Below are 15,760 nucleotides of genomic sequence, written 5' to 3'. Positions count from 1 at the left end.
AAGTACAATGGCAGGAGAATAGAGGAGCACAGATGAGATCCAGTAATTAAACCATTCTGCTGGGAAGTAACCCGTTGGAAGGTAATGGCTCTGGAGAAGAAGTTGGTAGGGGCATTTAATTATTGCAGCCTTTAATTCAATGTGAGCTGTCCGAACACCAAGAGTTTGATCAGTGTGTGTTAATCTAGTTAAAATAGGGACTTTTTTCTCAAAATAAACTGGGTATACAGTGTATGTATCTCAAATCCTGATTCATAGCAACTCCATACCTCAGAGATAAGGGTTTAGGTAATGTTGCATTTAAAACAAACACTTTGCCATTATCTGTAAAAGTGTGGTTATTCTAACTTCAGGATTGTCTTTCCCAAGTCTTTTCCCTTCAAGTACACATGTACTCACACATATAAGTAGTGAATGATTGTGGCATATAATGAAATAATACTGCCTTCTCAAAGCCACTTACTTTTGAACCCACCCGAAACAGTACCCATTTACACTGATTATGTGGCACTTGGACCAGATGCCTTATGACTTCTTTTCTATTGAAGTTGCGTTCTGTAAATGACAGAAGCTTTAACCTTTATTTAGTGGGAAAAGCCATTAATCTGTCTTCAGACTTTCCCCTACCTCCCACAGAAAAAACAATTTGCTCTTCAAAAGTTTGTTTGGAAATGAAACCAAATTCGGTGTTTCCTCTACAGATGGTTGACCTCTTTCAGTTGGTGGCTGCATTACTCGTTTAAACAATCATACAGGTCAATAGAGTGTAATCTAAATTATTTAGTCTCTTAGTGTTTTTCAGACACGACTGACAGTTGGAGAGGCTCCAGCTGCTGGTTGTACCTGGATTTGAACTCCACCCAATGATAACAAGAGTTTTAGCCTGAATTCCAGAGCCCATCCACTGACAGTGCCTACTAACCCACTCGACAGCCTTGCACATCAGCCCTGAGGGATTATATGAGAGCCAATTTGTCGACACAGGATGGTTAATTATTTTCAGATGAAAAGTTTAAAATATGAGTGATTTCCAAAGACTCGTTACTACCTGGATGGCCTTTCTTCTGAAGCCTAACTTTAAAACACCTTTCTTTTTTGTTTGTCCCCCACAGGGAGCAATTCAAATCTACCAAATAGACTAGCAAAATATTATGATAACCTTTTCCATCCTAATTTGTACTGGAGGCTGAGTGTGTACTAGGATCAACATTAATTACTGTATAACATTTCAGCAGTCTGGTTCATGGAAATGTCAGGGAGTTAGCTAAAGGGGACTTGGGGTCTTGGAAACATCAGGGGGGAAATAGCTAAGAACATGTGCTCCACGGGACAATGGGGATTTACAAACGTGAAATTTAGGACTAAGGTGGAAAAAAAAACCCAGGACTGAGGTGTGAACACCAGGCAAATCCAATAAAAGTTAGATTTATCAAGGTAGAGAAAAGGCACAGTGCAAAACAATCTGGTGGTCGTTTGCCATCTTTACATAATTTTAAAATGATTAAAATTTAGGTTCCAGCAGGGAACACAGCAGCTTCTAAGACACTATCCTTTCTAATAAGGGATCTAGTTTGTTAAAGTTAATATATCAGTTTGAATTAATAAATTTTTAATTCAGATTCCTGTTGCAGCTTAGATTAAGACTAATTACAGGTTTAAAATTGTCACTAGTCGGAGCTCAGCCAAGGCATATTTCTTCTCTTCTTTACTTGTACCCTGAGAATTCATGAATCAATTTTTTTCTGGGTCATGACTTTGCCCCACCAGGAGCAGAGAAAACCCTTCAGTGAGAAGAAAATTCAATGGCAGGGATCCCAGTCAGTCAGAATTTAAACACAAAATGCAAGGAAGTAAATGACTGAGGAAATTTCCCAGCTATGAGGAAAAAGGCTTAAAAATCACATATGTAATCAAAACAGTAATGAATTTAGTAAATACTTTCAAGCACAGCAGTCCCCACTTCCATCCTTGTAATTTAGGATTACTGAGTATTTTAGGAAAGGGACTGCTTTTTGCAAGCCTTTTTTTTAAACAGCAGAGGTCACCTTAGTACAAACCTCTTCAGGGGGGAAATGCTTTCTGTTCAGTGGTGATAAATTAAGTACTTTTAAACCATCAGCAAGTCTCTTATTTCACTGAAACTCAAAAATCAAACACATATGGTGAGTTGGATTTTTTAAGAAGTTAGACAAAAAGAAATTGTTTTAAAATTAAATGACTTTCTACATTTATCTCCTTTTTAATAAAATGATTCTTTTCCAAAATGATTGAGTATAATATGCAATAATATAAGTAATCATAGCCTCAATTATATTTCTAATTTATTTAGCAGTATTCCATTTTGTATTTACTATTAGAAAAATGCCCAGTAAATCATTCTGGCTCAGTCACTGTATCTTATTTTTAAAGCAAATTGTATCTATGAAGTATATCCACTAACAAAGAGTAGCTAATAAATAGCTGACTGAATGGAAAAATTTCCAAAAGGGAAATGACGTTATTCAATAAAGCTTCATTTAATAAAATATATATTCGTTTAGATAAATTGATAGTAAACTCAATTTTTGTTTTATGACCATTTAAACTTTAAACTGTAGTTTTTCTAATCTCACATTATAAGCTAGTTTGGGCATTTGTTTTTTGGATTTTGCAAGACCAGAAGGTCCACAATGGAATGTTTGTTTTACAAGATTCCATGTAAAATATTCCCCTTTTAGTCGCCTAAAGTTTATTAGAATACTCTTTTAATTAATAATTACATCTGGTTACATTAGAAATCTTTAAATATTTAATCCATGTTTTCTAATGAACTCACTATCTACAAGATATAGTCAGTGTTAAACAAATACTTCTAATATCCTTTTTATTACATGCACCAACATATCGTTTTCATATTCTAACGAACAACAATAACTATCTGACAAGGAGAATACGATTTATTAACATTCTCTCCTTTCCCTGCCCTTTGCTTTCCCTTCAACAGATGACAAAGTTGCTTTAACTTTCATGCTAAGACGGCGAAGACAACTGCCATTTTTTCAGGGAATAGGGGGAAAATTCAAAGACATAAAAATGGCCAGGAAATTCTTAAATGCTATTTTAGATTTTAATCACTTTATTAGATTTCTTGCTTGAGTGATTTGTGCGGAAAACATTTTATCTATTTTGTTTTCCTCTGATTACTAAACTGTGTTAGACACAAAAGTCTACTTGAAACTAGCTTACAGTTTAAAGACAGGTTTAATAACAGGTGAACACTGGAAAATATGCAAACAAAATGGCAGACATGAATGACTTCATTTAAGGCATAATTGCTTCTCATCAACCCAAGAAATCATGCAGAAACAGTCTCTGTTTTACCCAGCCAGGAAGAGACCAGAGAAATCACTCAGGCAGAGATACTAAAAGGAAGGTCCATTCTTGGGTCTCAGCCAGACAACCACTCCACACACAGATCCAAGCGTAAAGACAATAGTCCTTAGAATCACAGTTCATCATAACAGATAATTATACAGCAAGTAAGACAATAAGGTTTTTTGGCCTCTGACTATATAGACTAATTGCTGGCTATGGAGCTCTGCCTGGAAGGCATACAGCACTGCCTCTGCAACGTCCTTTTATTATGTGAGGACTCGTGTAATTTGGGTGGACAAGAGGTTTAGTGTCTAGTGATTCCATATGGTGGCTCTTTCTCTTTTGTGGATTTTTTTCCCCCTGACAGATATATAGTGATATTCCAAATGGTTGCTGATACATCAACCTGAAAGGAGTTTTAAAGTGAAGTAATCTTGCCTCGTATTCCAAAGAAGTTTTCAGCTGATCGGAAAAAAAAAAAAAAAAAAGATAAAAAAGACACAAGAAAATCTGGCCAAAACAAAACCAAACTATAGAGTTTGCCTTTATACATGGCAAAATATTAAAATTAGGATTTGATATCAGGATTTATTTAAACGCGTGTGGGTGTCAGCAGATTTGCTGGATAATAGAGGCAAAATTCAGACTTAACAAACACAGCTTTCAAATATGCATCTGGAAGGAATACATTCCCACCTTCATTTTTGTTTTGTTTTGCTTCTTTTACTCTCTAACAGGATCTATCATGATTGCATTTATTATGTATTTATTTATTACAAGGAAAGGTGAAAGGTGTCTATTTTGCAGATATTGTCTTATGAGAGTGGGTTCCTGACAAGATAGCATGGGGTGCAGAGGCTCCGGCTCCGGATCAGTGATCCCCCTCTTTCCTCGCCAGAAACAAATCCGTCTCTGCAATTTGTGCAGCCCCCAAAGCCAGCCAATTAACTTGAAGTTGAGTTTTGACTCAAACTCATGACCCTTCAAGCCGCAGAGCCCTCTTCTACATCTGGCATCATTGAACCAAGTTAGGGTAAAAATAATCTCTGTTACAGTTTTGGTGTGTGTTGCTTCTTTTCCATGCTCTAAAAAAAAAAAAAAAATGTTTTTAAGACCTACTGAGGTCTTTAGGATTCCTAAAGCTTTCTACATGATACGTGTGTGCTTTCCCCTCTTGGGGAGGAAAAAAGAGCTGCAGCACAATCATTTTATTGAATAAAGTTTGCAGTTCAGGAAAGGCTTTCTCGCTCCCATGTGCAAGTGCTGACCATTACATCATGCGCCCCGAGGGCTGTGCTAGAAAAGAGAAAAGGAGGCGAAATCAGCAAAAATAAAAGAGTCTTCCTGACTTGAATTGAAAAAAGTGCTTGTTTTTTGTTAAACACCACAAATTTGCGGGAAGGCTGGCAAGTGTAATAGCATTCTGAGCATATGCTACCTCGGATGCACAAAGCCCCCTTTAAAGAAATACACGTGAAATGTACACTTTGATCCCTAAGATTTATTCAAATAAAACTATAGTTTCCACGCTATGTCATCTATTTTGAAGTTAGTTTAAAATTTCTGTTACATAGGATTGAATATGCGCTACTCAAACCAATTTTGTTTCCTTCACTTTTTATTGTAAATTAATTTGACATTTTTTTTCCAATGAAAAAAGAAAGAAGGTGGATATCTTTTTAAACAAGGTGAGCTGAGGCGTGAGGGTCAAAATGAGCAAAAAAAGAGGTCCTGAGCATAGTGTGCTCTTTTTTTTTTTTTTTTCCTGTTTTACTCTTATTTTCTGAGCATGTAGTGAAATTTGGCTGTTGGGTATAATTGGTAGGTTGTGTATAAAATATATACTTAGACATTGTAAGTAATATTACAATAGAGGTTCCAGGAACGTAATGAGGTGCATATGTCCAAAAGGGGCTTTGAGTAGTGTCTGCAGTTTCGCCACCATTAAATACTCTTCTCATTTTGACCCCATGTAAATGTCTATTTTTTACTGGGAAGAAAGTGAATGCAGTATTTGTGGTTTGGTTTTCAGAAAAAAAAAGAAAACAAAACCAAGCCCATCGAGGCCAATCACTTTGCTATTGTGGTGGTATTTTAATGTATTCTCTGATTCTGTGTGAATTTTTTTTTCTTCTAAAGTACACAGATCTTAAATATCGTAGCGAGAAAGTTGATATGGTTTGGATTTCAGATGATAAACACTACCAAACGGTGTCATATTAAAATGTAAAAACTCTGCACGCACGCCACAGCCTCTGCCTGCTATGAGTTTGGTTGTAGGAGTGTTTTTTTGACTTCTAAATCACACATTTGCTAAAATGAGCTCTGCTAGATATCAGTTTGCGCGCAGGCACAATGTGTCTCAGTCAGATTCATAAAACAGATAGCTGAACTAGACTTTGACTTTTGACATCAACAATCTGACTTCAATATTTCTCCACAAAAAGAGACTCCTGACTCTGCGCCGCTTCCATGTGATGGATAGCTTTTCAGTTGCTGACAGCACTGAACATAATAAATGTATTCATTAGCATTGGGGGCTGTGTATCCCCATGTCTTAAGTTTTACAGCTAGTGGCTTTGAAATGCCACCCAGAAACACCTGCAGCACTGCCTTGTCTCTGCAGAACTGCAGAGCCACTGTGAAAAAATATTATTATAAAGTTGTCTGTATATCAGCATTTCTGTGCTAAACAACCTTTTAATTGCCTACCCTCTAATTTTTCTTTGCCTGGAAACACTCGCAGGCACATATTTTAATTTAAGCTGCTCTGTTTGACTCCTCTGATCATCTGGGTTTTCATTGTCATTGCTTCACAATAATTTAATGTCATATATAATGGCATCAAATTGGGGAAAGCCCTAAAAGCTGCCAATCCAAAGTGATCTGAATGTTCCTGCGTGCAAGCCTAGATAAGCTTGATTTGTTTGTGCCAACATTATTCATCACATTCTGTGTCTAACTGGGCCAGTGTTCTCTTGCTTTTGCATTTTCAAATCCTCTTTCAGCATACACTGAAGCTTCTTAATCAGTGTGTTTTCTATACTACAGTTAACAAAATGGTTGAAAGTATGCATTTGAGACCCCCCCCCCAAAATGTATTATGATGAAGTTTAGCACACTACTATCTAAACATTTTATCATACTGTTCTTTCACTTGGTTCTTGTTAAACAATTTTCATTTTGTTTGCCGCTAGAAGAGGAGAGTTGGACCACATGTGCAATTCAACGTTTGTTTTAGATTTTCATTTAATGATATTACAGAGAGCTAACTACCCTTAATGAAAACTTATTTGTGAGTCTACTCCAAAGCTGATCATATATGTCTTCTTCGGAGAAGAGTTTTATTTTATAGCTAATTAAAAGTTTCTAAAGATGCCGTAGATTTTTTTTTTTGGTGCAAATTAAAATTAATTAGAGTTATTAAGGAGCCATGAAAAGAAGGATTTGAGAAATAGTGAGAAATATTATTTAAACCCTAATGGAATTCAGTGAAACCCACAGGTCTATTACAGGCCCCTGATTTGCCAGGATCACTGCAGGGAATCTAACATTAATAAGCACACTGGTAATTAAATCATTTGTTACTTTGTCTGTAATGTTGTAATGTTTCACTGATACTCTGTCAGAGCTCTTTGTGCAGATCAGAGCTAATCAAAGGTAATCAATTTTCAGCATTTGAGAAATCTGTAAATGATTATACATTCATCAGATCATTTAGTGGAGTGCAAGGAAAGTGCAATGCAATTAATCTTCCTGCATGAGGAGGAATTACCACCACAGAATTCAACAGTTATAATTAATTTCATTGTCTTGCTGTGAATTTTGATTGCTTTTCTTTGGACTGTATAGTACAAATGATGATTCATTGCAAAGTATTTGCAAAGCAAACACACCAGTGTGCTATGCAAATTAAAGTAGCTGTATAACAGATAGGTTTCAAACTTCCTATTTACTCAGGGTTGTTGAGTACTAATTTGCCAAATAGTAATTGCTTGTTAACTTTATACACTCTTCCCTTGAATATCAAGATTGGTAACCAACATAAATAGAAAGCACGTGCTATTTTGTATCTTATGGTATGTATGCAAAATACTAGTTAGCGCTTAAACCGGTTCGCTTTACCTAATAACTTAGCATTAAAAGATGGTTATTTACCTATGAAATAGTTTGCTATTTCTTTACTTACACAAAATAGATAGTAGCAAAGAAATTATGCAAAGAAATTATCTTGTAAATCCATTGCTTTTTCCATTATTGGAACTATAAATCTTTAAGAGATATTCACTTGAAACATTTGATTCTTAGAATCTATTTGTATCTAGAATGTTGCTTGTTTTTATAAAGTACATAATTTTTGGTACATAGTAGGGTGTTGCCCAAACATTCTCCATAATTTACGGATTTTTTATATAATTTCTTTTTGGTTTCCCAATATTCTGTTCATTTAAAAATGTGCCTATGGAAACAAAAACTGATTCTAAACCACCTAAGGGTTCATATCCCACATTTAGTAATAAAATGAAATGATTTTCTTCAAAATGAAATCAAGGTTAATGACAGACAATGAAAAAAATGTGTATAATTTTAGTGCTAACTGTTTGCCAAATGAAGCCAATTCCTATGGTAAAGTGTGGAGCACAAAATTTCTTTTCTTTAAATCACTCTGTGCGATCCAAATCTCTGTTTTCCTCCAGACTAAACTCTGTAAGTCTTGAAATCAGCTCTGATTCTTTCAATTCGTACAGATTCATGAGCATGAAATCCTATTTTAATGTTTCTTAATCAAGAAATTGAACTATGTGAATCCCAATTGAAAACCAAGATAAGATGTTACTTTTCCCTCAAATACACTCTTTATGTGATGTTACTGAGGCTTTATTTTTAAGCTGTGAATCAGTTTAAATTAGTTCAAACCATTACTTGCTAAAACCAGAAGGGTTAATTTAAGTTTTTTCTATTCTGAAAAAAACAAAACCCAAAAAACCTTGAATGGGTTAACTGACTAAATTTAGACATCCAAATCATGTGCAATAAAAATGTCAAGGTATCTTCACTTAAAATTCATGGTAAGGTAAGTAATACTAGGAAATAGACCAAAATAATACAAACATAACAGTAAACTAATGCTACTTTTTTCTGAGAGAACTAAATTATTAAGTTGGAATTTGGAAGTCTGGAAATCCAAAGAAATAAGTCAAACAACAAATGAGGCCTCCAAACCACTATTTTGCTGTCAAAATCAATAAAGCAACTATGGGAAAATTCTTTGATATCATCAAATCTTTCAGATATTTTGAAATACGTGTCTAATGTGGAGATGCAATGCATGCCTCATTCAAGATTTTGACAAAGACAAATAGCATACAGGTGCAAAAAATTCCCTATTTTTTAACCTTAACTATATACCCACATTGTCTATTTTTTTCATAAGAACTGCTTCTCTTTATTCAAGTTGCTAGTATCTTCTCTTTTAATGATTTTCCGTTGTTACCAGCATCATAACGATCCTATTTGTCAATTCCTTCCAGCCTCTACATTTGATACACCATGCTGATTTTACGTATTTCAGTCGGTTCAACCATTATTATATACTAAATATAGTTCAACTAATTTAAAATTATTTGAACTGCCAAGCTTAGAAAATTCACTTAAGAAAAATTAATCTCAATGATGTCTTCCAACATGATTTCCTAAGGTTGAATCTCCAAATATTAATCCATTGATCATTTTGACTAAATTTATTGATCAAATCATTTGGAAAAAGATAGTCTCTCTGAATTAATAGGGGAAATAGAGATATAAACACAATATAAAGCAGGGATGGAAGAAAATTTAAATATACAATGTAACATGTTTTGTATGAGGATCATGGGTTTGGAGTAAAAAAAAACTTGATTCATATCCAGGGTTAACTTCTTTAAAGTGGTGTGCTCTTGGGAGACTTCCCTTATGTAAACTTTCTAAGTTTCATCTGTAAAATAGGAATAATAATCCACTTTGCAGGAAGTGTTTTATTGCAAATGTACGTTAACATGATTGGCACGTTGTAGGCACTCATAGAATGAAAGCTGTTATTATGATCCATGGAATGAAGAAAAGGAAATACGTGAAGTGATGGTGGAAACAGAGGAAGAAAGAGCCCTAACTTCAGGGTTTTACGTATGAGTATAAATCAGTGTTTCAATCATATTGGCCTCTTATAAGTATCAGGCTAGCAAAAATAATGTTATTGATTAAATAATTTGAAACACATGATTTGGGTTGGGGCTAGCGATATCATGGACTTCTCCAGTCACTGTCTCCAAAAATGTTTTTCTTTTCTTTTCTATTAATACCTTTGAACTACTCCAAGCTTCTATTTTTGAATGTTCATCACCTTAGGACTCTTGCATATCTATTTTTTCTAAAGTTTCTATAGGTCTCCTGAATTATTACCTTCTTCTTTATTTGCATTGAGACAAACAAGTTTGAAATGGCAGACATCTTTCAGTTATTTCTACTACCCTGCTCAACATTATTTTTATCAACAATAATTCAGAAAATTATTAGATTTATCATTAATTTAGTTAGGCAATGATTTTCTAGATAGGATTATAAAATCTGAGACATACAGAAGCTTTTGGCTCACCAGAAGTTAATTTGAAAAATCCAGTAAGAGTCGATATCAAGCTGTCAAAAGGCAACCTAAATATTTTTAAAAGTTAAAATCTCTTGGAAAGATAGATTTTCATGGTATAGTTTCTCCATAATTCTTGGCTCTTTCCTAAATCGCTTGTAAAATTTTCTAGTTTGAATATACGTGAAAAATTTTTGTAAGTGAAAAATAAACTCAAGGATAGTTTTGTAAGATTGGAAAAATCTGTTTTATTTTGATTTTAGTAATTACAAACTCCCAAAGCCCCTTATCTGTCATTTAATTAAAAAATTGATGAGATGATGTTTTTCCCTAATGCAAGATTCAGGAAGGTTTTTTGGGGTTTTTTTTTGTAACTCAGTAGTTATCTTTATTAACATAGTATATTTGATGACTATTTGCTTCTGGTAAAATTTCTATGATTCACCTACTAAATAACAATTGCTTTTTTCCTTTTTTAAATTTTTTTAATTCAGAAAGTCTAACTTTATTTTCTTGGACATCCAAATGGCTTTGAAGAATTCCCAACTATAATAATGAATAAAATGCAGTTGGGGAATGAACCATATATATTTTTGGCCGATTTTTACAAGTGTTGTTCTGTTCTCTTAAAGCACTAGTCTTTGAAATTTTTCCTTCATATAAGATGGAAAGCAATATAAATAATCTATCTGACTTAAAGGATATGGGAAAAAAGAAAGAAAACTTGATAGGTTCTTGCACTATCATAAATTATGTGAAACATGAGAAAAGCGTGCATACATAACACCTTTCCTGTCTGGCTTCATCTGTATTCATTTGTTGTCAAAACAGGTTTCCATATTTAACTTCTTTTTTTGATTATGCCTTTTACTTTATTTTATGGAATGATATGTTATTATCTCTGAAGTGTAGATTTCTGCCAAGTTCTGTGCACTTCAGTGTTAAGAGTATGGCCCACAACTCTGGGAATCTTTGTTGAAGCTGTAGAAATAAAATGAATAGTATAAAAGCTTGATGGCATCTGTGGATAGGAAACTCATTAAAGGCCCCAGCCCTCTGTTTTATTTCTAATCACATTTTCCCTGTGGGATTTCAATGTCTTGCAGGATGAAACCAGCAGGACTCATTACTTACAAAACAATGTTTAGAGTCCTTTCGTGGTGCTGGAATGCTTCTGCCAGTCAGGTAAAGAACCTAGGCCTTTATCCTTTTGGGGACAATGCCGGCCAGCTCACAAACTGCTTGGAAAAGTCATGCTTTGAATGTAACTGCAGGTGTTTCTCCGCAAAGGCTGTTGGTTGGTACCCTCCTATGCAATGTACAATGGGATAATAGAAAATTCACTTTGGAATTCAAACAAAGTCTTAGAGAAATGGAAATAATAGGAACACAATTTTGAGACTTCCTTAGTTTTTCCCACGAACTATGGACCATGACTAATACCCTCGGGGCAAAAAACATCCCTTTGCCTTTAAGGGTTGTATACAATTCAGTGTTTCAGATAAATAAGTTCCATGACCTCACCAGTTTTGTGACTTCCATTCATTTACTAGAAAATAAATTTAAGCAAGAGAGGAATACCCTGTTATGGACAGAACTTCAAAATGCTCAATCTAATAAATGATCAATACATTTGCATATAAAGTAGAAGAGGTTTTTTTTTTTTTTCCTTTCTAAAAGAAATCATTGCTCTAACTGGGTTCCCTAAATCAAATTAGTATAGTTCTGACTGAATTGCCTTTCTCTCTTTGGCACTGTGGCTAGTGGCATTTTGGAAATATTCTTAGAACTTGTGAAATTCCTGCAAGAATAATAAGGACCTTGCTATTGTGGAATCAAAGAGATTCAATCACTTAAAGTAGTACTATAGGCTTGTCAAGTGGAATTGCTTTTACAGATTTGCTGAATAACTCATCCATAATGGCTGAAAATTTCAGCCATTTTGTTAAAACACCCAAGGCAGAAGAGATTAGTGCACACCATAGAATAGCATATGTATAATCGCGAAGAAGTTTAGACCACGTCGGCACCATGAAGTACCATTTAAACATCCCAAGCTCGAGTCATTACATTATGGGAAACAATGTGGGCTATCTAAAAAATGAAGTGTGGCTTGCCCTTCACTAGCTGATGAGACTTCAATAGCGTTGAAGCTTGATAAAATGTATTTCTAAACAAAGTTGCTATCTTTACAGCTTATCTTTACAGAGGAGGTCATGTAGAATTTGTCTGGAGGGAATCTGAAAACGGTTAAATGTGGCAACGATAGACAAAAAGTTGAACAGTGAGGAAGTGCTAACCTAGTTGTTGAAGAATTAATATCAATTAGATTCCTATTAATAATAATAGGATAAGCTGAGAACAAACATCTGGGTTGCTAAAGTGAGACACCATTAAGCTCTTTGCTTTTAAACACATTTTTGACAATGGAGACATGTATGTTATTTGTCAACGGGTAAGTTTCAACTCGTGGACTTCCGGTGTTTATTTTCACAATTCAATGTGAATTCTGAAAAAGAATCAGGAAATAAATTGCCATTTCTAAAATTGTCCCTCAGGCCTCTTGCACTTCGCAGAAGCTATTGTGAAAGTAGGTCTGGGGGGTGGGGGTGGGGAAGCATATTTTTAAATGTCAAATTCACCTCTCATTTTCTACGTAGAAAATGTCATGAATACTATACTTGAATTTGTACAAAGGCTCAAGTGGACTTCATGGAGAATAGGTTTTTTTTTCCCACTTATACTTTGAATTTTGAATTTGGGGGGTTATATTTATCTTGAGTTGTATATGGCATTCAGTGGAATAAAAACATGAATATAGAAGTTATCTTCAGCTTGAATTTAAATTCATCTGCTTATTACCTTGTTTAAACAATAAAAAGGGAAAATATTCCCCAGGAAAGATATTTAAATACCAGTTTGTAAACAATGATGTCACCTTGTAATTTGAATGAAATATTAAATGGAAAGAAGAACAGATGAATATCAGAATATATTATGAATAGTGTAAATACAACAGAAGGGTATTTTCTATCAAAAGAAAGGTGGTAAGAAATTTAATAGATATAATTCAGTCTCAGTAAAATTAGTACATTTGGAAGAGGATATACAGAAGTCATTTAGCTTCCCTGTTCCAAGAATTGCAGAAGTCTATACACATTCAGATTAAAAAATTGAGTCACAAGGATGATAACTCAATCAACAGTATCTTTTGGTTTTTACTGTTCACATAGCTCTTGCCAGAGGTCATGCAGTATGTCAGTTGCGCTGTCAGGAATCCAGCTTTAATTCTAGCACTCTTTCTATCACACTCCTACATTCTCCAAAGCAAAGTTGCCTACATGGAAAGGATTAGAAAATTTCTCTTGCACACAAAGCTATTTAAAAAAAAATCAACTAATTAACCCATCTAATGAGTCATTCAGTAGTAAAAGCAGGATTTATTTGATATGTTCCAAATAGGCCAGTTATTGCTGCCTCTTCTTCCAAAGCATATCAAGTCCCTCTCTACCAAGCTTTCTCATTCCGGTTAGCTGTGCTTAGGATTTTACAGGAAGCCAATAAATAACTTCTTTTTCTCTCCCTAGTTTAGGCTCAATTAAAAGATACGTATTTGAAGCAGCTGAACGGAGCTCAAAAGGTCAGTTTTATTACTGGGGCATGGTGGAGTGGAGGAGGGGAGGCCTGCCCTGCTCTGTTCTCACAGTTGCCAGGAGAACTTTGGTCCAGTAGCTAGGACAGTGTGTGGATGAGGAGGGCCCTGCACGAGAGGTCCACCACTACGAGCAGCACCAGGGAGGTATGCAAACAATATGGGCTGTAGACTCAGACCCGGGCTTGAAGTTCCAGCTCTGCCACTTAACCGGACTGTGACTGTCGGCAGTCTTAAGTGACCAGGCCGTGGGACGCAGGTCAAAGTTCACAGTAACTTGCATGTGTGTGAGGTTAAGAAGTAAATGTACGCATGCGCTAGTAGCATGAGTCAGCATTACGAACAATACGCATGCGCAGGCATAGTGAAAGGTCAAGTGCGCACACCTGAGTGCGCTGGCCACCCGCTTGTACTGCAGTAAGGTGCTGTTTCGCTCCATGTGGGCTCCTCGTGCCTTCTTCTGGTTGGGCGGCTCACCTCCTCAGTCCCTCTCCAGCCTCCCGTGGCAGACAGTGAGCTTGGCACATTACTTGACTTCTTGTAGCCTCGTACTTTTGTATGTGAAAATGGTACTGAGCTTTAGATCTGTTGTGATGATGACATTAAGAACTATGGTACGTGCAGGACATGCAGTGCTGGAATCATACATTTTCGTTGCTTTCCTCTTGTTTCTTTTTTTTTAATTTCTTTTTTATTTTTATTTTTTAAATTTTGTTTCCTTTTTTAAAAAATGTTTTTCTTTCTTTTTTTCTTAAGTGGGGGAGGTAATTTTAGGTTTATTTATTTGCTCATTTTTTGAACACAGGTACTGGAAATGGAACCCAGGACACTGTGCATGCTAGGCATGCACTCCACTACTGAGCTATACCCTCCCCCAACTTTCCCCTTAATTTCTTAAGGGTGAAAGACACTTTGCTTATTTTAACAGCCTCAGCTTTGACATCCTGATTCTACACCAGCCAGCATGGGAGACAGGAGGGAAAGAGCTTTGTTCCTCCCGACGTGTTCCCATCACACTTCATGGCTGAGCAATGACAGTCATGTTGTTCTGCTGCTGCTACAGCTTGTATACCAACCACTGACTGTTCTCATGACAACACCACGAAGGGAAACTGTCACGATTCCCATTTTCACAGGTGACAAAGAGACGTAACAAAGTCATGGAACTTACCTAAGGTAAGAGTTTCTCAGAGTTCAAGTGGAGATTCAAGCCATGTGCCCTACTTCTAGAGCTGAAATTAACAACTGTATTAGATGTGGAATTGGAAAGATTTGATCACTTTTTTCCATGGTTTCTGTTATGATCAAGCACATGTATTTTCAGGTTAAAAGTAGAGTCCAAATCTGTGAGGAAACACAGAAGCACATGTGGGAGAAGCCAAGGCTTAGGCCTGAACCTTGTTTTTCTGGGTAAGAGCCACAGCCTTCCACCTGGGAATAACAGTTCCTTTATACTGCAACCTCAAGTCAAGCCACCATTCCTGTTCTCTTGGGAAATAATCAATTCTGGTTTTGCACCTTCCACTTTAAATAAGTCTGGCTCAATAATCAATGGTTGTGGAGGAGGAGATGGGCCACCTGCCTCCTTGGCTTTTCTGTGTGGTCAGCAGGAGGCTGTCCCCAATGTCTGTTGACCTCTCTGTGGAGAACAGAAGTGAATGTGAGCGCCACTTTCTTTTTTATCCTCTTCATTAAGACTGCTGTTACTTTCAGATTTTCTTATGGACATAGTACTTAAGATTTACAATATATTTTCAATGTCTTGAATGTTTCAAAACTGTGCTCAAGGTGATATCATTTTAAAGGAAACCTAAAAACTGAGAATGCTTTTATCAGTCATTCATTCGCTCATGTGTTCACTTATTCATTCAACACGTGGATATCGTGCACCTTCTCAGGGATGAGTCTTATCACGGGCGCTGAGGACCCAGCGGGCAACACGACAGGCGAGATGCCTTCCTTCACAGAAATGCCTGCCTCAGAGGAGACAGAGCTTGTACCCCAGAGGTAAGGCCTTGGATGTCCCATTTCATCAATCCTGATCATGTTTAGCTAATGACTAGGAAAAAAAGAGAACATTTCACTTAGTGAAATGCACCCAATATTTTAAAACTACCTGAATAAAAAAAATGACT

General features: G+C 35.9%; 1 long non-coding RNA gene across 1 annotated transcript in view; it reads left to right on the top strand.

Annotated features, from left to right (window-relative positions):
• LOC116153500 (uncharacterized) overlaps positions 1-15,760 on the top strand; it is a 177,501-nt gene that overhangs the window by 7,570 nt on the left and 154,171 nt on the right. The window contains exons 3-6 of the long non-coding RNA XR_010381136.1: positions 13,561-13,613; positions 14,554-14,801; positions 14,950-15,035; positions 15,524-15,632. This is a non-coding gene — a long non-coding RNA (uncharacterized LOC116153500). The remainder of the gene's footprint in view (positions 1-13,560; positions 13,614-14,553; positions 14,802-14,949; positions 15,036-15,523; positions 15,633-15,760) is intronic.

This window comes from Camelus dromedarius, chromosome 5, assembly GCF_036321535.1.
Source record: "Camelus dromedarius isolate mCamDro1 chromosome 5, mCamDro1.pat, whole genome shotgun sequence".
NCBI classification, from domain to species: domain Eukaryota; kingdom Metazoa; phylum Chordata; class Mammalia; order Artiodactyla; family Camelidae; genus Camelus; species Camelus dromedarius.
The sequence above is the reverse complement of the archived record's forward strand: the minus strand, read 5'-3'. Positions and strand labels throughout refer to the sequence as shown.